This window comes from Oncorhynchus clarkii, chromosome 30 (assembly GCF_045791955.1).
Source record: "Oncorhynchus clarkii lewisi isolate Uvic-CL-2024 chromosome 30, UVic_Ocla_1.0, whole genome shotgun sequence".
Classification (NCBI taxonomy): Eukaryota; Metazoa; Chordata; class Actinopteri; order Salmoniformes; family Salmonidae; genus Oncorhynchus; species Oncorhynchus clarkii.
In genome coordinates this window covers 2,845,793-2,869,297 of record NC_092176.1, presented here as the reverse complement: position 1 = coordinate 2,869,297, position 23,505 = coordinate 2,845,793, and the positions used below count along the sequence as shown (strand labels likewise).

General features: G+C 42.9%; 1 pseudogene; it reads right to left on the bottom strand.

Annotated features, from left to right (window-relative positions):
• Window positions 1-501: 501 nt before the first annotated feature.
• On the bottom strand, window positions 502-23,390 carry LOC139390196 (nucleolar protein 6-like; annotated as a pseudogene).
• Window positions 23,391-23,505: the final 115 nt, after the last annotated feature.

The window sequence follows — 23,505 nt, the reverse complement described above, 5'->3', positions numbered from 1 at the left end:
CCTTGCGAGGGTTAACACGTTTAAATGTCTTACTCACCTCGGCTGCAGTGAAGGAGAGACCGCATGTTTTCGTTGCAGGCCGTGTCAGTGGCACTGTATTGTCCTCAAAGCGGGCAAAAAAGTTATTTAGTCTGCCTGGGAGCAAGACATCCTGGTCCGTGACTGGGCTGGGTTTCTTCCTGTAGTCCGTGATTGACTGTAGACCCTGCCACATGCCTCTTGTGTCTGAGCCGTTGAATTGACTTAATATAAATCATTGTGTGCTAGGAATATATGAGCAAAAACTAAAACTTTTGACTACTTTAATACACAAGTGAATGTCCCAATACTTTTGATCCCTAAAATGAGGGGAGTGATGTGTAAAAAGTGGTGTAGATTCTAAACGATTCACCCAATGTGGATGAAAAAAAACCTCAAATTAAAGCTGACAGTCTGCACTTTAATGTCATAATCATTGTATCCTTTCAAATCCAAAGTGCTGGAGTTGAGACAAAACATGTGTCACTGTCCCAATACATACGGAGCACACTGTGCGCACAAAACAGTAACACAGACGTGGTTAAAGCACCAGCGAAAACAAAAGACATCACATGGTTAGCTTCTTACAACGTTTATTTTATCCAGTAAATGTGCATGGCTTGCGTTTAGCACACAATTAGATATACAATGTCTAACTGTGTTACAACATGTTGATTTCATTTTGACAATCAAAGTGTCAACGAGTGGACACTTTTTGCTGGCTACGGGGTAATCCATTTCAAAATGTGATTGTTTAAGTTCAAATACAATTACCGTACGTGTTTCTGTGTGCGAGGGTGTGTGTGTGTGTTTGCGCACGTGCTCAGTCCACACCACCCATTCACCGGTCCTTGCCTCCACTGACTTGACCAGACCCTGGCCCATGATCCTGATGGCCTCCACGTTGGGGACAGTGTGAGGAGCCTCCCCACTCACCTCAACACGATGAGCCACCATCTGTGAGGTCTGGAAGAGGGCGAGACAAATGACCGGGGGGGTACACACAGAAATGTATAAGCAGAAATTGAGATTCTTCTGTCTTTATCTTGGAAGGCAGTGGGCTGAAGGCTTTGGGCTTCAATGGAACAATTAATTGCTGTTACATTGATACGTGTGCCTGTGTGCTTCGGCTCAATCTGCCTCTCAATTAATAAGTTGATTAGGCAAGTGCTACCGTGCAGCCTTGGTGCATTTCAATCTATGTTTCGGTCTCATTCACTGTGGGTGCACTGCAGTGCTCCAAAATTAAAGTGCACATTTGCCATCAATGTGAAAGTGGCAGATGGCGCAAACGCACAAGTTCTTCCTCAGGCACATGAACATGTTCGTTTATGATGCTTCTTCTGCACGTCACGAGGTAGGACTATTGAATTCGAAGCTCTTCAACAGAAACACATAAAAAGATGCCAGGTCTGGAGAACAGCTAGTTTGAGCATTGTAATCAAGTGGTTGAGGTGGAGCTGGGAAGCTAAATGAGAGAGATGGGAAGCTGCCAGCTTTATCACCCCATGTTGCGGTGTGCTGCCGTATTTCTCAACCTACTCTATCAAACAGCAGACATGAAAAAAATATCTTCAACTGATTTCCTTCCGGAAGTGGACAGGGACAAAAAGCAAATTGTTGAGCATTAAATTAACTTTTTATTGTCATATAAGCCATATCCATTGTATGTCTATAACAGCAGAAATTGAGAAAAAAATATTCTTAATGCCATTTTGAATGAATGTAATATTGTATTGGTGATATAACGTCACAAACGGAATGTGCATGGCATTACAGATGAGTGATTTATAAGAGATGCTTGAAAAGTTAAAAAGCAATAGGGGTCCGTATCATGAAAAGAAACAGCCAGTTGCCTATGGTGAGTGAGATACATCCTTTCTACCTTTACCATTTTTACTAAGTAGTAATAGTGATAACGATATGTGTGGACCCTCAAAGTGTGACGCAGGAGAGCAGTGTGCCTTGAGGAAGGGTCCAAGGATAGGGAAACTGACTGTCGACTAACAAGACCATGTAATTCATTTCTACTCCGCTGTTTATGATGGCACCTCTACTTTTAGATTTACTATAGTTACAGCTCTAAATAAATAAAAAAAATCATTGGTAAAACTGGTGCTCCCAACTTCTAAAAGTTAGGAGCACCGGAAATATTTGTAAAAAATTAAAAATGTAACGGTTGCTATAGCCTGTATTTGGCCTACATGTATTCTAGCTACTTCTGAAGCACATGTTGTGCCCTAGAAACTCATATGTAACCCTGTAAATATATTTATTAATTATAAAAAGCTAAAATGGCATTTGTAGAATATTAGGTTTCAACATTGTATAAAAGCACAATTTTCTTGTTGAGATGCTGTCACGATCGTCGTAAGAAGCGGATCAAAATGCAGTGTGGTATGTGTTCATGATGATGTTTTAATTAAAGAAAGCACTGAACACTGAATACAAAAACAATAAACAAATAACGACCGCGAAGCTATAATAAGAACTGTGCTGACACAAGCAACTAACATAGACAATCACCCACAAAGTACCCACAGACTATGGCTAACTAAATATGGTTCCCAATCAGAGACAACGATAGACAGCTGCCTCTAATTGAGAACCAATCTAGGCAACCATAGACATACAATTTACCTAGAAAGGAAACAGCCCCATAAACATACAAAACCCCTAGACAAGCCAAAACACATACATCACCCATGTCATAACCTAACCAAAATAACAAGGAAAACAAAGAATACTAAGGTCAGGGTGTGACAGATGCATTACATGGACAATTGTAGTTCACCCAAATTACATTGGTTTCCTTACCCTGTAAGCGATCTGTGGACAAGGTATGACAGCATCCAGTTTCCCCTGGCACTGTTTCCACATGCTAACGGTTTAGCATTTGTGGCACAAATCCCATTAAAGTCAGAGGAATGATGCTAGCATGTTTCAAATTCAAATCATCTACTAGTTACTTTGTTGAGCTTCACATTCGATTTCAGAGACTTTCGGATGATTTGGACATAACGCGCGAAAAAATGTCATATCGGTCCCATGACTTAAATGGGATTTGTGCCACAAATGCTAAAACGTTAGGATAAGGAAACCAATGATTCATTTTGCAATTTGGGTGAACTATCCCTTTAAGAACATTGTGTGTGATGACATGCAAGAGATCCGTCATTCATTACTATGATCATTGATCTCCTGAAAAAGATATAGACCTTTTCCTTTCTTTCTGTGCCTCCAAATGTTTGAATATACTGGTAAAGTTATCAGGTTGTTAGCTAGATAGCTAATGAGGTAACATGACTGAACAAGGCGTAAATTAATGGCCCACGAGTAGCTTAAGAATGGCCCGAGACATGGTTTATGAAAGTAAAAACGCAGATAGGAAGGAAAAAAATGTTGTGCGGGTAATTTGGGTCATATCTTCTGGACTGCTAGGGCTAGAAACAATACAAAAAAATGCTATTGTAAAAATGGTACAACCATGATGCTAACGAATATTCACTCAATCGTTTCTCTAGGGCACTCGGAAAACAACAGTAGAGTGAAGTATAATCATTAGAAAAAAATCTTATCTGAGTAATTTCTCTTGTAGGTGCACTGGTGCTCCAAAATTGCAATTGTAGGTAGCACAGCAAAATATTTAGATGCATATGCGACCAAAATGGTCGCACTTTAGAGCCTTGACGAAACTACTCAATACACAGACAGGATTTTTTTTTTTTTTTACCGGCCTTTGACAGTGTGAGAGTTAGTACACCACAGTTCAATCATTTGAAACAAGTTTGTATTCTATTTCTTCTCTTTCAAGTCTGAGTCTGTTACTATGTGTACAATGGGCTGTTGTGTACAATGCTATTGGATGACTGTACTAGTGACTATACTGGATGTGTGTCCGTGTTCTAACCTGTCCAGATGGAGCCTGTTTGGTCCAGATTGACAGCGTCTCGTCTTTGGGCGTGGCAACAAACATGACAGGCAGAAACTCTGGAGACGATGAAGTCATTCTTGATCTCAGTGTCGTCAGCCGCTACAGATGAGGACAGGACAGAGTGTGGGATGAGGAGAGAGAGTGTGGGATGAGGAGAGCCTCCTGTTCTCCACTCATTACCTGTATTAACTGCACCTGTTTGAACTCGTTACCTGTATAAAAGACACCTCACCACACACTCAATCGAACAGACTACAACCTCTCCACACATCGTGGGGCATCAATGATCATGAGGAAGGTGAGGGATCAGCCCAGAACTACACGGCAGGACCTGGTCAATGACCTGAAGAAAGGGACCACAGTCTCAAAGAAAACCATTAGTAACACACTACGTCGTCATGGATTAAAATCCTGCAGCACACGCAAGGTCCCCCTGCTCAAGCCAGCGCATGTCCAGGCGCGTCTGAAGTTTGCCAATGACCATCTGGATCCAGAGGAGGAATGGGAGAAGGTCATGTGGTCTGATGAGACAAACATAGAGCTTTTTGGTCTAAACTCCACTCGCCGTGTTTGGAGGAAGAAGGATGAGTACAACCCCAAGAACCATCCCAACTGTGAAGCATGGAGGTGGAAACATCATTCTTTGGGGATTATTTTCTGCAAAGGGGACAGGACGACTGCATCGTATTGAGGGGAGGATGGATGGGGCCATGTATGGCGAGATCTTGGCCAACAACCTCCTTCCCTCAGTAAGAGCATTGAAGATGGGTCGTGGCTGGGTCTTCCAGCATGACAATGACCCGAAACACACAGCCAGGGCAACTAAGGAGTGGCTCCGTAAGAAGCATCTCAAGGTCCTGGAGTGGCTTAGCCAGTCTCCAGACCTGAACCCAATAGAAAATCTTCGGAGGGAGCTGAAAGTCCGTATTGCCCAGCGACAGCCCCAAAACCTGAAGGATCTGGAGAATATCTGTATGGAGGAGTGGGACAAAATCCCTGCTGCAGTGTGTGCAAACCTGGTCAAGAACTACAGGAAACAAATTATCTCTGTAATTGCAAACAAAGGTTTCTGTACCAAATATTAAGTTCTGCTTTTCTGATGTATCAAATACTTACAGTGCCTTGCGAAAGTATTCCGCCCCCTTGAACTTTGCGACCTTTTGCCACATTTCAGGCTTCAAACATAAAGATATAAAACTGTATTTTTTTGTGAAGAATCAACAACAAGTGGGACACAATCATGAAGTGGAACGACATTTATTGGATATTTCAAACTTTTTTAACAAATCAAAAACTGAAAAATTGGGCGTGCAAAATTATTCAGCCCCTTTACTTTCAGTGCAGCAAACTCTCTCCAGAAGTTCAGTGAGGATCTCTGAATGATCCAATGTTGACCTAAATGACTAATGATGATAAATACAATCCACCTGTGTGTAATCAAGTCTCCGTATAAATGCACCTGCACTGTGATAGTCTCAGAGGTCCGTTAAAAGCGCAGAGAGCATCATGAAGAACAAGGAACACACCAGGCAGGTCCGAGATACTGTTGTGAAGAAGATTGTGTCCCACTTGTTGTTGATTCTTCACAAAAAAATACAGTTTTATATCTTTATGTTTGAAGCCTGAAATGTGGCAAAAGGTCGCAAAGTTCAAGGGGGCCGAATACTTTCACAAGGCACTGTATGTCATGCAATAAAACGCAAATTAATTACTTAAAAATCATACAATGTGATTTTCTGGATTTTTGTTTCAGATTCCGTCTCACAGTTGAAGTGTATCTATGATTAAACATGACAGACCTCTACATGCTTTGTAAGTAGGAAAACCTGCAAAATCAGCAGTGTATCAAATACTTGTTCTCCCCACTGTATATGTTAATAAGATACAATATACATCCACATTGTGTGTGTGTGCGCTCACCGGTGAGCTGGTTGTTGAGGTTGACCACCGGGGGTTGTTTCTCCAGTCGAAGGGAGGAGAGCAGGTGGAGGAAGCCAAGGAGGAGACCTGAGAGAAAGAGACCGGAAGAGAAAGAGACATGGAGAACAAGAGAAAGAAAGCAAGAGAACGAGTGAGACAAGAGTGAGCAAGAGACAGCAAGAACGAGAGAAAGAAGGGGTAGATGAACAAAGAGAAAAGAGGGAGAGAGAGGGGTTGTATCAGTCATGTGGTACATGAGGGTGACGAGGGAGAGAGAGAGAGAGAGAGAGGGAAAGGGTCAGCGATAGACTGATATGCAGGTAGCTAGTTACCCTGGAGGAGTGAAGGCGGACGGCTGCAGGAAGAGGGACGCCACCAGCAGGTCAGCAGTGTCCTCTTATGTCATCGCTGAAGAGGTCCCAGCCAGCGCTTGAGCAGGCGACACACCGCCCCAAAGTATGGGTGGAGTTGCTAGAGCCTAGAACACACAACCACAAACATTAAGATGCGTGTGTTCGTTTGAGTGCGAGACAGAGTAAAAATGTGTAAAGCTAAAGTGTTAGCTGAAAGGGAGTGATGTGGAGAGAGAATATGTAGAGCTAATGTTAGCTGATAGAAGGAGCGCTCCAGTGTAAAGGTAGTGCCTGACCCATGCAGGTGAGTAGGGGCCGGTGTATGGTTGCCATCTCCAGGGCTTGAACCTCCTTGTTGTCCCTGATGATAAGGAGTCCTTCTGGACACACTCTCCCTCAGGACGTGGCTCCCGGTGGTAAGCTACCTGTATCCTGAACGCCAAGCCATCCTTGACACACACACACACACACACACACACACACACACACCACAGTTAGTCAAGGTGCCTGATAAGAGTGCTTCCCTATACTAGTCATGAATTAACATTGCCATATGGTTGAGAAATTTCACATGGCAAATGGACAGCCCCTTATGAGACGTCCACGGGTGCACAAAACAAATAGGCGACGGCCTCAGGTTGCCCCCCAAGGCCTGGTCTTCCAGGAAGAAAAAAAAAACAAGTTTCCAGGACACTCAGTTTCAAAGATATAAAAAAAATGAATTTTACTTTTTTTATGCTGTACCGGAGAATTACACCACCACTGACTACATGGCAAATTTCATCACCAAAATGGACATGGCTGTTTCTCATAAACGGAACAGACTTCAAAGACGGAACAGACTTCAAAGACGAAACTCATGAGCAGAGAGTCAGCCAAATGTACTTTTAGCCCAGAAACAAGATGGAGTCGAGGCCACAACGCTCTGAGTTAATGCACATTTTCTGGGATTAGAAAAACATTATAGATCCAGTTGAGGCGTGTTAAGGCGAATCCATTAAGGCAGGTTTCGGAGCTCTACATGATTTCTGCGATTTTCTGTATGAAGCGTGTCCATCTGCAATAAGTTAGGTGCATTTTCATATTGCATATGGGCAGTGTCCATTTGCCATATGATATATTGCCAATGAAAATATTTCATATTACAAATGGACAGACTCACACAGCCCCATGTACTTCAAATATTATTTTGAGACCCCCCCCCCAAAAAAACACCCCATAAACCCAGGACACAGAGACAGCACCCATAGAGACATGTTCTAGTGTCACAAGTGTTCACACTGCCCATCAGACCTCAAAGAAAAACTCACACACAAAGCTAAGATGTTACCGGCGTAAAAACCATCAAAGAACCGTCAGACCTAGAGCTCTGAAACTTTATAAACCTGTTCTAGAGCGGTAGTGCACCGTGAGTTATGTCGCTCTAGGAGGTTCTCAGGACGAGAAACAGCCTTGTCCCTTTGCAATATATTCATTTCATTTTAAAACATCAAGAATATGACAACATTTAGAAAAGACCGAGAATTACAAGACTAGGTGCATTGAAACTGCCTCGGCCCATAGAAACGGACCCAACACATTTCTGGCCAATAGCTCATTTAGGGTCCCCAGAAAAAAGTGAATTTTCTGCACTGATCAGGCTCTGAATTACCTATCGAGCCGAAACGTCTGACCCACTGGGAATGTGATGAAAGAAATAAAAGCTGAAATAAATCCCTCTCTACTATTATTCTGACATTTCACATTCTAACAATAAAGTGGTGATCCTAAATGACCTAGGACAGGGAATTTGTACTAGGATTAAATGTCAGGAATTGTGAAAAACTGAGTTTAAATGTATTTGGCTAAGGTGTATGTAAACTTTCTACTTCAACTGCATATCAATAAGGACCTCCCATTATGAAATGGACGTGCAGAATCAACCCCAACAAGAAATTCTGACTTCCTATAATCAAACATGACAAATAGACCTTCTAGGTCGATTCAGGGCTTAACACAGTGATATAAACTCAACAAAAAAAGAACTGTCAAAATCAAAAGTAACAGTCGGTATCTGGTATGGCCACCAGCTGCATTAAGTACTGCAGTGCATCTCCTCCTCATGGACTGCACCAGATTTGCAAGTTCTTGCTGTGAGATGTTGCCCCACTCTTCCACCAAGGCACCTGCAAGTTCCCAGACATTTCTGGGGGCAATGGCCCTAGTCCTCACCCTCCGATCCAACAGGTCCCAGACGTGTTCAATGGGATTGAGTTCCGGGCTCGTCGCTGGCCATGGCAGAACACTGACATTCCTGTCTTGCAGGAAATCACGCAGAGAATGAGCAATATGACTGGTGACATTGTCATGCTGGAGGGTCATGTCAGGATGAGCCTGCAGGAAGGGTAACACGAGGGAGGAGAATGTCTTCCCTGCAATGACAACAAGCCTTGTCCGATGATGCTGTGACACACCGCCCCAGACCATAACGGACCCTCCACCTCCAAATCGATCCTGCTCCAGAGTACAAGCCTCTGTGTAACGCACATTCTTTAAACGATAAACGCAAATCTGACCATCACCCCTGGTGAGACAAAACCGCCACTAGTCAGTGAAAGCACTTTTTGCCAGTCCTGTCTGGTCCAGCGACGGTGGGTTTGTGCCCACAGGCGACGTTGTTGCCGATGATGTCTGGTGAGGAACTGCCTTACAACAGGCCTACAAGCCCTCAGTCCAGCCTCTCTCAGCCTACTGTGTACAGTCTGAGCACTGATGGAGGGACTGTGCGTTCCTGGTGTAACTCAGGCAGTTGTTGTTGCCATCCTGTACCTGTCCCGCAGGTGTGATGGTCGGATGCACCGATCCGGTGCAGGTGTTGTTACTAGAGGTCGACCGATTATGATTTTTCAACGCCGATACCGATTATTGGAGGACAAAAAAAGGTCGCTACCGATTAATCGGCCGATTATTGAAATGTATTTGTAATAATGACAATTACAACAATACTGAATGAACACTTATTTTAACTTAATATAATACTTCAATAAAAATGTATTTAGCCTCAAATAAATAATGAAACATGTTCAATTTGGTTTAAATAATGCAAAAACAAAGTGTTGGAGAAGAAAATAAAAGTGCAATATCTGCCATGTAAGAAAGCTAACGTTTCAGTTCCTTGCTCAGAACATGAGAACATATGAAAGCTGGTGGTTCCTTTTACCATGAGTCTTCAATATTCCCAGGTAAGAAGTTTTAGGTTGTAGTTATTATAGAAATTATAGGACTATTTTTCTGTATACCATTTGTATTTCATATGCCTTTGACTATTAGATGTTCTTACAGGCACTTCAGTATTGCCAGTGTAACAGTATAGCTTCCGTACCTCTCCTCGCTCCTACCTGGGCTCGAACCAGGAACACAACGACAACAGCCACACTCGAAGCAGCGTTACCCATGCAGAGCAAGGGGAATAACTACTCCAAGTCTCAGAGCGAGTGACGTTTGAAACGCTATTAGCGAGCACCCCGCTAACTAGCTAGCCATTTCACATCATATCGTTACACCAGCCTCATCTCAGGAGTTGATAGGCTTGAAATCATAAACAGCAGAGCTGCTGGCAAAACGCACGAAAATGCTGTTTGAATGAATGCTTATGAGCCTGCTGGTGCCTACCATCGCTCAGTCAGACTGCTCTATCAAATCATAGACTTAATTATAACATAATATCACACAGAAATACGAGCCTTAGGTATTAATATGGTCGAATCCAGAAACTATCATCTCGAAAACAAGACGTTTATTCTTTCAGTGAAATACGGAACCGTTCCGTATTTCATCTAACGGAAAGTATCCATCAGTCTAAATATTCCTGTTACATTGCACAACCTTCAATGTTATGTCATAATTACATAAAATTCTGGCAAATTAGTTCGCAATGAGCCAGGCTGCCCTAAATGTTGCATATACCCTGACTCTGCGTGCAATGAACGCAAGAGAAGTGACACAATTTCACCTGGTTAATATTGCCTTCTAACCTGGATTTCTTTTAGCTACAGTGCCTTGCGAAAGTATTCGGCCCCCTTGAACTTTGCGACCTTTTGCCACATTTCAGGCTTCAAACATAAAGATATAAAACTGTATTTTTTTGTGAAGAATCAACAACAAGTGGGACACAATCATGAAGTGGAACGACATTTATTGGATATTTCAAACTTTTTTAACAAATCAAAAACTGAAAAATTGGGCGTGCAAAATTATTCAGCCCCTTTACTTTCAGTGCAGCAAACTCTCTCCAGAAGTTCAGTGAGGATCTCTGAATGATCCAATGTTGACCTAAATGACTAATGATGATAAATACAATCCACCTGTGTGTAATCAAGTCTCCGTATAAATGCACCTGCACTGTGATAGTCTCAGAGGTCCGTTAAAAGCGCAGAGAGCATCATGAAGAACAAGGAACACACCAGGCAGGTCCGAGATACTGTTGTGAAGAAGTTTAAAGCCGGATTTGGATACAAAAAGATTTCCCAAGCTTTAAACATCCCAAAGAGCACTGTGCAAGCAATAATATTGAAATGGAAGGAGTATCAGACCACTGCAAATCTACCAAGACCTGGCCGTCCCTCTAAACTTTCAGCTCATACAAGGAGAAGACTGATCAGAGATGCAGCCAAGAGGCCCATGATCACTCTGGATGAACTGCAGAGATCTACAGCTGAGGTGGGAGACTCTGTCCATAGGACAACAATCAGTCGTATATTGCACAAATCTGGCCTTTATGGAAGAGTGGCAAGAAGAAAGCCATTTCTTAAAGATATCCATAAAAAGTGTCGTTTAAAGTTTGCCACAAGCCACCTGGGAGACACACCAAACATGTGGAAGAAGGTGCTCTGGTCAGATGAAACCAAAATTTAACTTTTTGCAACAATGCAAAACGTTATGTTTGGCGTAAAAGCAACACATCTGAACACACCATCCCCACTTTCAAACATGGTGGTGGCAGCATCATGGTTTGGGCCTGCTTTTCTTCAGCAGGGACAGGGAAGATGGTTAAAATTGATGGGAAGATGGATGGAGCCAAATACAGGACCATTCTGGAAGAAAACCTGATGGAGTCTGCAAAAGACCTGAGACTGGGACGGAGATTTGTCTTCCAACAAGACAATGATCCAAAACATAAAGCAAAATCTACAATGGAATGGTTCAAAAATAAACATATCCAGGTGTTAGAATGGCCAAGTCAAAGTCCAGACCTGAATCCAATCGAGAATCTGTGGAAAGAACTGAAAACTGCTGTTCACAAATGCTCTCCATCCAACCTCACTGAGCTCGAGCTGTTTTGCAAGGAGGAATGGGAAAAAATGTCAGTCTCTCGATGTGCAAAACTGATAGAGACATACCCCAAGCGACTGTAATACCCCAAGCGGCTGTAATCGCAGCAAAAGGTGGCGCTACAAAGTATTAACTTAAGGGGGCTGAATAATTTTGCACGCCCAATTTTTCAGTTTTTGATTTGTTAAAAAAGTTTGAAATATCCAATAAATGTCGTTCCACTTCATGATTGTGTCCCACTTGTTGTTGATTCTTCACAAAAAAATACAGTTTTATATCTTTATGTTTGAAGCCTGAAATGTGGCAAAAGGTCGCAAAGTTCAAGGGGGCCGAATACTTTCGCAAGGCACTGTATATGCAGGTTTAAAAATATATACTTCTGTGTATTGATTTTAAGAAAGGCATTGGTGTTTATGGTTAGGTACACGTTGGAGCAACGACAGTCCTTTTTCGCAAATGCACACTGCATCGATTATATGCAACGCAGGACCCGCTAGATAAACTAGTAATATCATCAACCATGTGTAGTTGTCAACCATAAGTAGTGATTATGATTGATTAAGTTTAATGCTAGCTAGCAAATTACCTTGGCTTCTTACTGCATTCGCGTAACAGGAGTGCTCCTCGTGAGGCAGGTGGTTAGAGCGTTGGACTAGTTAACCGTAAGGTTGCAAGATTGAATCAATGAGCTGACAAGGTAAAAATCTGTCGTTCTGCCCCTGAACAAGGCAGTCATTGAAAATAAGAATGTGTTCTTAACTGACTTGCCTAGTTAAATAAAGATTAAATAAATGTGTAAAAAAATAAATATCGGCGAACAAAATGACCGATTTCTGATTGTTATGAAAACTTGAAATCGCTAATTAACCCTAATTAATTGGCCATTCCGATTAATCGGTCGACCTCTAGTTGTTACATGTGTTCTGCCGCTGCAAGGACGATCAGCTGTCTGTCCTGTCTCCCTGTAGCGCTGTCTTAGGCGTCTCACAGTACGAACATTGCAATTTATTTCCCTGGCCACATCTGCAGTCCTCAAGCCTCCTTGCAGCATGCCAAAGGCATGTTCACGCAGATGAACATAGACCCTGGGCATCTTTCTTTGTGTTTTTAAGAGTCAGTAGAAAGGCCTCTTTAGTGTCCTAAGATCTCATAACTGTGACCTTAATTGCCTACTGTCTGTAAGCTGTTAGTGTCTTAACGACCGTTTCACAGGTGCATGTTCATTAATTGTTTATTGGTCATTGAACAAGCATTGGAAACAGTGTTTAAACCCTTTACAATGAAGATCCGTGAAGTTATTTAGATTTTTACAAATTATCTTTGAAATTCAGGGTCCTGAAAAAGGGACATTTCTTTTTTTGCTGAGTTTATATCATTTGGTCATCATACAAGCCATCTGACTTTTGGGTTTGGGAACTGACTTCCTATGATCAAATATGGCAAATTGACATTTTACCCCATTTGGAGTATAATGTGTGACAAGTGGACATTTGCATTATTATATGCCTGATATGGATATAACATAGGCCTTACATTTGCCATGTTTGGGGCGGCAGGGTAGCCTAGTGGTTAGAGTGTTGGACTAGCAGCCGAAAGGTTGCAAGTTCAAATCCCCGAGCTGACAGCTGTCGTTCTGCCCCTGAACCCACTGTTCATAGGCTGTCATTGAAAATAAGAATTTGTTCTTAACTGACTTAGCCTAGTTAAATAAAAATAAATGTACAAACTTGCATGAAATAAGACAAATCTATATCAATACGGTTCTTTAGTAAATGTATAATTGGATCCCCAAAAAATAAAATCGGTCCAAAACACATTTTCTATAAAGTTTAAGTTTGTCATTTCACCCTTGAGAAGTGACTTTGTCCATTTCCCATATATTTTTCAGACGGTGGAGCATGCTCGCCACCTTTTGGATTTTTGGTTTATTACACCCGGCATTTGCCATGTCCCATTTGCAATATGTTTTGCACCATCTGCAGCCCATTTGAGTGCTGTAAGCGATTGTGTATATGGTTCACCCAATGGAAATAAGTTGCCATTCATTTTTGTCCATTAGGCCTATGCTTTCCTTTACCTATACTAGTCATGAATGAACATCACCTCTAACCATACACCCATTGCTATAATTTGTGCAGCAGCCTTCCCTGGAGAGAAAATATTTTTTTGAATTAAATAGTATTTGGTTGTAATTTTAATGTTGCAATATTTTATAGGCTACAAAGGGCGGCCAACCATCCTCTGGGAGAGTCTTTTTAAAGGGGCGTTGTATGATGCAAGGAATCATTTCACGAAATAAAATAAGTTAATCTTTTTTACCGTAGAGAATCAGACAAAAATGACTCAAAATACAACAACGACCCTTTAAAAAAGAGACTCTCCCGGAGGATGGTTGGCCACCCTTTGAAGCCTATCAAATATTGTGCATTACAATTACAACCAAATACTACAGTATTTAAGTCAAATCAAATCAAATCAAATCAAATTTTATTTGTCACATACACATGGTTAGCAGATGTTAATGCGAGTGTAGCGAAATGCTTGTGCTTCTAGTTCCGACAATGCAGTAATAACAAGTAATCTAACTAACAATTCCAAACTACTGTCTTGTACACAGTGTAAGGGGATAAAGAATATGTACATAAGGATATATGAATGAGTGATGGTACAGAGCAGCATAGGCAAGATACAGTAGATGGTATCGGGTACAGTATGTACAAATGAGATGAGTATGTAAACAAAGTGGCATAGTATAGTATAAAGTGGCTAGTGATACATGTATTACATAAGGATACCGTCGATGATATAGAGTACAGTATATACGTATGCGTATGAGATGAATAATGTAGGGTAAGTAACATTTATATAAGGTAGCATTGTTTAAAGTGGCTAGTGATATATTTACATCATTTCCCATCAATTCCCATTATTAAAGTGGCTGGAGTTGAGTCAGTGTCAGTGTGTTGGCAGCAGCCACTCAGTGTTAGTGGTGGCTGTTTAACAGTCTGATGGCCTTGAGATAGAAGCTGTTTTTCAGTCTCTCGGTCCCAGCTTTGATGCACCTGTACTGACCTCGCCTTCTGGATGATAGCGGGGTGAACAGGCAGTGGCTCGGGTGGTTGATGTCCTTGATGATCTTTATGGCCTTCCTGTGACATCGGGTGGTGTAGGTGTCCTGGAGGGCAGGTAGTTTGCCCCCGGTGATGCGTTGTGCAGACCTCACTACCCTCTGGAGAGCCTTACGGTTGAGGGCGGTGCAGTTGCCATACCAGGCGGTGATACAGCCCGCCAGGATGCTCTCGATTGTGCATCTGTAGAAGTTTGTGAGTGCTTTTGGTGACAAGCCGAATTTCTTCAGCCTCCTGAGGTTGAAGAGGCGCTGCTGCGCCTTCTTCACGATGCTGTCTGTGTGAGTGGACCAATTCAGTTTGTCTGTGATGTGTATGCCGAGGAACTTAAAACTTGCTACCCTCTCCACTACTGTTCCATCGATGTGGATAGGGGGGTGTTCCCTCTGCTGTTTCCTGAAGTCCACAATCATCTCCTTAGTTTTGTTGACGTTGAGTGTGAGGTTGTTTTCCTGACACCACACTCCGAGGGCCCTCACCTCCTCCCTGTAGGCCGTCTCATCGTTGTTGGTAATCAAGCCTACCACTGTTGTGTCGTCCGCAAACTTGATGATTGAGTTGGAGGCGTGCGTGGCCACGCAGTCGTGGGTGAACAGGGAGTACAGGAGAGGGCTCAGAACGCAACCTTGTGGGGCCCCAGTGTTGAGGATCAGCGGGGAGGAGATGTTGTTGCCTACCCTCACCACCTGGGGGCGGCCCGTCAGGAAGTCCAGTACCCAGTTGCACAGGGCGGGGTCGAGACCCAGGGTCTCGAGCTTGATGACGAGCTTGGAGGGTACTATGGTGTTGAATGCCGAGCTGTAGTCGATGAACAGCATTCTCACATAGGTATTCCTCTTGTCCAGATGGGTTAGGGCAGTGTGCAGTGTGGTTGAGATTGCATCGTCTGTGGACCTATTTGGGCGGTACGCAAATTGGAGTGGGTCTAGGGTGTCAGGTAGGGTGGAGGTGATATGGTCCTTGACTAGTCTCTCAAAGCACTTCATGATGACGGATGTGAGTGCTACGGGGCGGTAGTCATTTAGCTCAGTTACCTTAGCTTTCTTGGGAACAGGAACAATGGTGGCCCTCTTGAAGCATGTGGGAACAGCAGACTGGTATAGGGATTGATTGAATATGTCCGTAAACACACCGGCTAAAAAGTCTAAAAAATAATTCCCTCCAGGGAAGGCCGCTGCACAAATTATAGCAATGAGGCAGATCAAACAATTTAGCTTAAAATGTTGATAAAGTTCTCTCTCTTAATAGTATAAGTTCAGCAATGTGCACATGGCTGTAAACTACGTGCAAATGTTCCAAAATACAATTAGCGTGAAAACATCGTTCTCAAATGCGCACTGCACAAAGCGCTCGCTTTGTGCAGTGCGCATTTGAGAACGATGTTTTCACGCTGAAGAAAGTTGTAGAAATGAAGAAATCAGGGAGCTCTAAAGATGCATCAACTAGCATAGGTTACTAGTAATTTGACTAGGACTTTGCCTTTGGCTGCTGGACAATAAAATAACATTGAAAAAAATAACTAGTTTCAATGGTATATGAATAATTATCTTAACATTTCTATGGTCGTATTTTGGCTAGGCCACTTTAAAACAAGGTACTGTTATAAAACATGCATCATAAAATGACGTAAACTTGGTTGTTTAAAACAAGTTTTATGGTTGAATAGTTTCAAAATGCTTACCGCCTACGCTCAGATTCAAGATGGGTGATGTGCGATGCACAAATGGTCACAAGACTCTCCGATTAGTCGATTTTTATGTAATTAATAGTCTAACGTTTGGCTACATTTTCTGGCACCTCCCTCATGTCAGCATCGGTTGGTACATGAGGCTGTAGCCAATAGGCCTATGGATATTACCTTCACACGTAGGCTTTTTTATTTATGTACATTGGAATAATATTCAAATCTATATTCAATGTTGGCCTCTCTGATCCAATTCTGATCAGAGTAATTGTTGAAGATTGTGATGATATTTGATTTACTTGTCCATTCCCCGACAACTTGAATCTATATTCTTCTTGTCAGACTACTTACTTGTCCCGGAAAAGCGTTAATGTGGAGGCCAGCTCCCACCCCCACAGACAGCAAGCAGGGCCCCTACCTTCCACACGTCCAGGTGTGTGGGGCTGGGCTGGCAGGTGTAGCGGTGGTGTTTGGTCAGCAGTTCTCCCAGGCCGATGTGGAAGGCTGCTTTAATGTGGCTGACGGCCACCCGGTCATGAGGCCACTTCCCACTGCCCTCCATGTGGCAAATCACTACAACAGGAGGCAACGAGAGAGGGGCTCATAGTAGAACACACACGCCCCAATAAAAAACACAACAGAATTATACCCTGGATCCACAACAACACATTTCTGTTTAGTCTGTATAGTACAGAAGAACACACACACACGCCGTGTGATGAGGTACCTTTGACAGGCGCGATGTACACAGGGCATGGTTTGTCCTCCTGGGGCACCAGCAACCGGGACAACTTTTCTCTGTCTAAAAGCAAGTAATCCTGCTTCAGGGGCACTGGGGGAGGGGAACACCTGTGTGATGGAGGAAGAATGTACAAAACAAACTTTGAAATGATGGACCATCTCCTGCATGAAGCTGAAGAGGAGATGAGGCCTGTAGATTGTGTCTGAAGTTGATCCTGGGACAGTTTTGCATTTCCCCCACTATTAAGGTTAGGACTGGGCGACCAATCCAGTGATCCTAGATTTGTACCTAGGGGAAACTACACCCTGGAGTGTGTCTAAATGGGTATAGCGGAGGGCCACGTGGGACCCCTGCACTGAGGTGAGGGACAGAGGCAGCCCCTCCAGCCTCCACAGCTTCCTGCTCAGGTCATCATAGGACTGCACCACTTTCAGACTCTCCTCCTCACCTGTGCTGCACAGCTGGGGAACACAAAACACACACACACACACACACACACACACAGCTGTAGGTTTCAGATATGGTTTGGATGAAGGGAGTCATCAAACCACACCAGCATCCCCTGCTGGTAAGACACACTACTACAGAAAAATTGACCAACCTCATGTCCTACTTTGATGACTTCATCCAGCATCCCTCCAACGTACCTCACACAGGTTTCTAGTATGTCTGCATGGCTGAGGAGAGGAGAAAGGAGCCTGTTACAAATCATAACCACAGTCAAATTCCATGTGGCCGTTGAGTAACGGTACCTGGGCTTCTGCAAAACTGCGCTCTGATGCAGTCATTAGTAGCCTACCAAACTTGCTGCAAGTTGCTAATGGCCAGTACTCAGCACTCTATTTTAGCAATAAGGCATGAGGAGGTGTGGTGTATTGGCCATATACCACAAACCCCCAAGGTGCTTTATTTCTATTATAAACGGGTTACCACTGTAATTAGAGCAGTCTAAATACATGTTGTCATACCCATGGTATATGGTCTGATATACCATGGCTGTCAGCCAATCAGCATTCAAGGCTCGAACCACCCAGTTTATAATGTCCCTTTAAATCACTGACATCAATGCATATGCAAATCAAATCAAACATTTCATGAGAGCCCTGGCATTCAGAGTTTGAGTGGAATAGGATCACCTGTTGTCAGTGTAATAAAGTACTTAAGTAGAAATACTTTAAAAAGTACTACTCAAGTCATTTTCTTGGGTATCTGTACTTTACTATTTGACTTCACTACATTCCTAAAGAAAATAATGTACTTTTTACTCCCTACATTTTCCTTGACACCCAAAAGTACTCGTTACATTTTGAATGCTTAGCAGGACAGGAAAATATTCAAATTCACACACTTATCAAGAGAACACGTGGTCATCCCTACTGCCTCTGATCTGCAGCCTCACTAAACACAAGTTTGAGTGTTGGAGCGTGCCCCGTACATTTTTTAAACAAGAAAATGGTGCCATTTGCTTTAATTAGTAAGGAATTTTTCTCAAATGTCCTAATAATTAAGCACATTGCCTTTGTTTTACCAAATCGCAGTAGCCTACCTGACTGGCATGAAAATGAAACGGGGGAAAAGCGTCCTCCAGTCGCAATTCAAGTGCATGTGGATGCCATGTTTTTTGTTGTTGTTGTTTTTTTACCCTGCCCCAGTTCCAACAGGTGCATAATGGCCATTGTAAATCAAAACAATTGTTTCAGTATATGTAAAGAGAAGACTAAATTGATAGTCTGATGGGTGAAAATATCACCTGTGAATGATGCCCAGCGAGAAACAGAACATGCATTTTTTGGGGGGGACTTGTTCAAATCATAGCCACATGCATCATGTAGCCTAGCCCATAGGCCTAAATGTTTTGATAAGGTTTGTACCGCAACTAAAGTGGCTAAATAACATATAGTCTAAAGGTCCAAGACCTCTGGGGCACGGTTGGATAGTTCATAGCCTACAGAGCCTAGTGAAACATGTGTTCTTATAAACCCAGTCATTGCACAATCATGTGTGAAAACAGAATTGTGATCAGACAATTTTTTTTCCTTTTTTAAAAGAAAACAGAGAACAAGAGCCTTGTTGTGCTGCTATATTTATTGCTCAATTCTTTCAAAATTAAAAACACATTAATCTGTTTTGCAAGCAGTGTAGCCTACCTGGCATATTAAAAACGTAACTGCACGTAACCTCCATTTGCTATTCCAGACATGACGCCATTCTAAATCAAATAAAAAATCCCACACGTATTAGCAGGTTTATGTAAAAAACAGATTACATTTAGACTAGTCTGATGGGTGAGAATATTTTCAAGTGCTTGTCATATTGTGAACGAAGTGTGTGCAGCCTGCGCAAGAAACAGAGCAGAACGCTTGCCTTTCATGCACCTTTTATCAAATCATCATTAGTCACATCATGCAACCTCAGAAGGTATTAAAAAATAAATATATATAGGCTTTTGTATCACAACTAAAGTTGCATAAATGGCTAAATTAAGTGTACACAGTGCATTCGAAAAGTATTGAGACCCCTTCCCTTTTTCCACATTGTTACGCTACAGCCTTATTCTAAAATGGTTGAAATTAATATTAATCTACACACAATACCCCATAATGACAAAGCGAAAACCGTTTTTCCCCCCCCTAAGAAGTTTCTTAAACTTGATTGGAGTCCACCTGTGGTAAATTCAATTGATTGGAATCCACCTGTGGTAAATTCAATTGATTGGACATGATTTGGAAAGACACACACCGGTCTATATAAAAAGGTCCCACAGTTGACAGTGAACCAAACCATGAGGTCGAAGGAATTGTCCATAGAGTTCCGAGACAGGATTGTGTCGATGCACAGATCTGGGGAAGGGTACCAAAACATGTCTGCTGCATTGAAGGTCCCCAAGAACACAGTGGCCTCCATCATTCTTAAATTGAAGAAGTTTGGAACCACCAAGACTCTTGGTGGCCGCCGGGCCAAACTAAGCAATTGGGTGAAAAGTGCCTTGGTCAGGGAGGTGACCAAGAACTCGATGGTCACGCTGACATGGCTCCAGAGTTCCTCTGTGGAGATTGGAGAATCTTACAGAAGGTGAACCATCTCTGCAACACTCTACTAATCAGGCCTTTATGGTAGAGCCCGCTTGGAGTTTGTTAAAAAGGCACCTAAAGGACTCTCAGACCATGAGACACAAGATTCTCTGGTCTGATGAAAACAAGATTGAACTTTTTTTGGCCTGAATGCCAAGCGTCACATCTGTAGGAAACCTGGCACCCAAGTGGCTTGGGGACAAGACACTGAATGTCCTTGAGTGGCCCAGCCAGAGCCTGGACTTGAACATCTCTGGAGAGACCTGAAAATAGCGGTGCAGCGACGCTCCCAATCCAACCTGACAGAGCTCGAGGGGATCTGCAGGAAAGAATATGAGAAACTCCCAATACAGGTGTGCCAAGCTTGTAGCGTCATACCCAAGAAGACTCGAGGCTGTAATCGCTTCCAAAGGTGCTTCAACAAAGTGCTGAGTGAAGGGTCTGAATACTTATATAAATGTAACATTTCAGTTTTTGCAAATATTTCTATAAATCTGTTTTTGCTTTGTCATTATGGGGTATTGTGTATAGATTTATTCAATTTTAGAATAAGGCTGTAACATAACAAAATGTGCAAACAGTCAAGGGGCTCTGACTGCTGGGTCTGAATGCACGACTCAGAAAGTGCTATTCCGTTCTTCTGAAATAGGATGCATGTCATAATGTTTCATCAGACCTGCCTAAAATAATGGATTTATTGTGATTTATTGTGTAGGCTATGTTAAATAGATTTTTTAGACTTTTTAAAATGTAGATGTTCCAAATGTCCTCATCAGTGGCTTGTAGGCTATGCATGGAAGCCGGAATTGCTAAACTTATTTATGTTTATTCAAATCTGTCACGTTCTGACCTTTATTTCCTTCATTTTGTCATTATTTATTATGGTCAGGGCGTGAGCAATCTGTTTGTTTTTCTATGATTTTGGGGATTTCTATGTTTCGGCCTAGTATGGTTCTCAATCAGAGGCAGGTGTCATTAGTTGTCTCTGATTGAGAATCATACTTAGGTAGCCTGGGTTTCACTGTTTGTTTGTGGGTGATTGTCTGTGTTAGTTGCTTGTGTCAGCACAGTTCTCATTATAGCGTCACGGTCGTTATTCGTTTATTGTTTTGTATTCAGTGCTTTCTTTAATTATAAAATCATCATGAACACATACCACACTGCATTTTGGTCCGCTCCTTACGACGATCGTGACAAAATCGATAAACTACCATGAGACCATCAGTTATTTGGAAGACAATCACTGGCTGACAAAATGTCACGACCGCCACAGCCCTATACACACACACACACATTACAACTGTTGCAACCAGACTCTTATTATGATTGCTAAATACTGCACAATTTAAAATACACTTGCCCTTCAAACCCCCCTTCCCCAAAACATGTGTAAAAATTGTGCATTCCTGTATTATACTTATGCTAAAATGTCCATTATATTGTACCATTTACTTTTATGTTTGTATTCTATTATGTCCACATTGTTGAGAAGAAACCTACAAGCAAGCATGTCGTTGGATGGTGTACACCATGTGTATCCCGGTACATACGGCTAATAAAACAAATGTTTTTAAAAGGTAGAGATAGTGGACATTTACCAAAGAGGCTTTCCATTCAAAAAGTGTAGATGCAGAAATGTTGATGAATAGCGCAACAGTATTTCCACAACATACAGCCTCAACACACAATCTGATCCTAGATCAGTGATTAGGAGTTGAGGTACGTTCAGCTGCCAGCTGGAGGGGGTCCTCTCTCCAGTACAGAGGCATCCTGTTCTGGGTTGAGCAGCAGGCCAAAGGACAGGGGCGGCTGGGCATTGTGCTTCAGAGCTTCACTCTCCACCGACCACCGTTACACACGTCAGCCAGAATACCCACTCAGAATTTTATCAAGAAAACAGTTCTCTCTAAAAAAGTACTGAATCGGCCTGTTCCAGTCAACAGCCCTACAGGCAGGAGAATGCTCACCTCAGGGGGTCAGGGAGTGGGTGAGGAGGCAGACCCTTTGGCTTAGTCCTCGTTGCAGGAGGGAGAGGATAAAGGGGAGCACAGTGGGGACGTAGTTTCCGCTGTGGTCCATGAGTTCACCGAGGAGGTCGAGCTTCTTACAGCAGCACTGCAGTTTCACCAGCTCACACAGCTGGAAAGTTGACACATAAGAGGAGAGAACGAGAAGTGTGTGGAAGGGGTGTGTATCTGAACAATGTACTTACTGGAAGACATGGTCACTGGTCCTAATAATGGGCTTGGGGATCATGAGTAGGGCGTGGAATCCATCCACAGTGGGGCCGTCCCAAAACTGCAGTGACAGCGACGCCTCGTACTGATCCTGAGAGCCAAATAGGGTACCAATCAGAGGAAACGTTACTGCCAACCAGCCAATTTGAAACCATCTTGGCACAGGGCACACACCTGATTGTAGGTGCAGCTGGTCATGTCGGCGCACATGTTGAGGTGTCCAGAGGGGTCGACAAACACAACCTGGAAAGCACTGTGGAACTCGGCGAGAGAGGGCTGAGGGAGGGAAAGAAAGGAATAAAATGTGATTGTGATCCATAATTGAGAAGTTACGCAACACTCATCCCCCCATTAAGGACATTTGGATTAGTCCTGTCTCACCGCTGTTGAATCTGGGTCTTCAGCGAGGGTAATTCCATTCTCCGTCAGGTCGGTGGAAGCTGAGGAAGAGAAGAGAGGGATGACAAGTGAGAGGGAAGAAAACATGTAGAAACATAATGATATGACCACACTGAGATCTGGCAGCACATCAAACCCATCCTAGGTGAACTCCACTGGCTCCCACCGCATCAACACCTCCTACTGACCTACAAGGCTCTCCAACACCCACCACCTTTCCCCCCCTTACCTTCATCTCCCCTACCAACCCACAATCTCACTCAGCAGGCCAACTGGCCGTGCCCAGGTCTACCCTTCAGAGCATCAGCAACAGGGCCTTCTCCAAAGTTGCTCAAAGACTTTGGAAATCCCTCCCTTATTCCCAAATTATACACATCAACCTCTTTTCCCTTCTTGTTTTTGTTTCTTCATGTTAATCTGGCACAGTATTTATGGTACATGCGATGTTACTCCAACTGTAGGAGCAAACAGACAGGTAGGTTGAGACGCCATGCGTCTTACCCAGGAAGTGCAAGCTGTTGAGGAGCTGGTCATGGTGTTGCTGACTCTGCGGGAGCAGAGGAGGTAGGCCAGCAACATGGAGCCTAGGAACATACCCTTGTAAAACTGACTATCCTACCAATCCTCGACTTCGGCGATGTCATTTACAAAATAGCCTCCAATACCCTACTCAACAAATTGGATGCAGTCTATCACAGTGCAATCCGTT